The sequence below is a fragment of the Fulmarus glacialis genome, unplaced genomic scaffold (genome assembly GCF_000690835.1).
Source record: "Fulmarus glacialis isolate BGI_N327 unplaced genomic scaffold, ASM69083v1 scaffold28376, whole genome shotgun sequence".
Lineage (NCBI taxonomy): Eukaryota > Metazoa > Chordata > Aves > Procellariiformes > Procellariidae > Fulmarus > Fulmarus glacialis.
The window spans coordinates 1-1403 of NW_009219193.1; positions in this window are offsets into that span (position 1 = coordinate 1).

Consider the following 1403-nt stretch of genomic DNA (forward strand, 5'->3'; position numbering starts at 1 on the left):
GGTCCCTTCCAACTCAAACTACTCTATGATTCTAACCATTCCATTTGTTTTTGGCTAGTAAACAAATCCCTCTGAGCATATCCATCAAATAGCAACCAGGAGAAGAAGACATTCTAAAACAGGACAAGTGTGATAATAAAATCGAAGTCAGCATGTCTAGACATAGCGATATTTCTAACTGGTAACATTCACTTAACACTTCATTGCTATAACTTTTCTGCTTCTTGACTGCCATCCCAAATGCTGTTCTCTGAAAGATGTAGAAACATCTTGAACTAATTTGCACACTTTACTGCTGTGTCTTTCATTCTAGATATTGGCAAGAAGAGTGCATTTATGATCTACGATGCATTCAGCCCTTCCCAGCAATCTTGGAGATCTCAGTCAAAGACCTCCTACAATTCCTACATCTGAGCCAAAGAGACTGAGTATAAAAACCAATATGTCTGCAAAGGGCTTTATCAGAATTTCTGTATTCACAATAAACAGCACAGAACAGTCGTTATTGTCTTTTCACGATTTCACTTTAAAAATTCCTCACTAGGAAGCTTGGAATCAAATTTTGTTCCTCTTGCTTCCCTGGTCCTGTCTAATATGCTAGCGAAGAAAGCAGAGGGGTCTACTCAGAAGTAAGCCTTGGGAATTTAAAAAAGATCCAGGCTGATTTTAAATGCATGTTTAGGCATAGATGTCCATCCTTGGGGATATTCAAAAGCCATCTGGACATGGTCCTGGGAAACTGGCTCTAGATGGCATTGCTTGAGCAGTGGGATTGGACCAGATGATCTCCAGAGGTCCCCTCCAATCTCAACTATTCTGTGATTCTGTTACAAAGAGTACTTAATCACATGCAAAGATGTCCTGTACACTGTAAAATCAGGTTAACAGTATGACTTAAAATGATGCTCTAAGCAATTACTTTCCTCCAAATTATTTAATATTTAGCCTGACAAGCTCAACAATGTGAGCCGGTCATATAATACTCTTTATCTTAAATAAAAATAAAAAATAAAATTAGGTGTCCAAGTTGAATCAAGCAAATAGGACCGCAACTTCACAAAAAGGGAGAAGCATTTTATCATGTATAAATCAAACCACAAGAAACATTAAAGTAAGAGTCAAAACCTGGAAAGTAGAACCTCAAAAAGCATATTCCACAAAACACACCAACAGCTGAAAAAAAAGATTGTTAAGCTAAAATGGCTCTTGGACACAATTGCATTTATTTTCGTGTATGGTCTGTGTTAATAATAAGAATACAGGCAATTCATGTCCCATCTGGACATAAGTATCTTGGATCACCACATGGTCATATGGAGGGGACAGCTCAACAATGACTAGTTACCCAAACTTCAAGACAAAACCCCAGGGTGGGGTGGGCCAGGGGGGATGGGGAGTGGTGT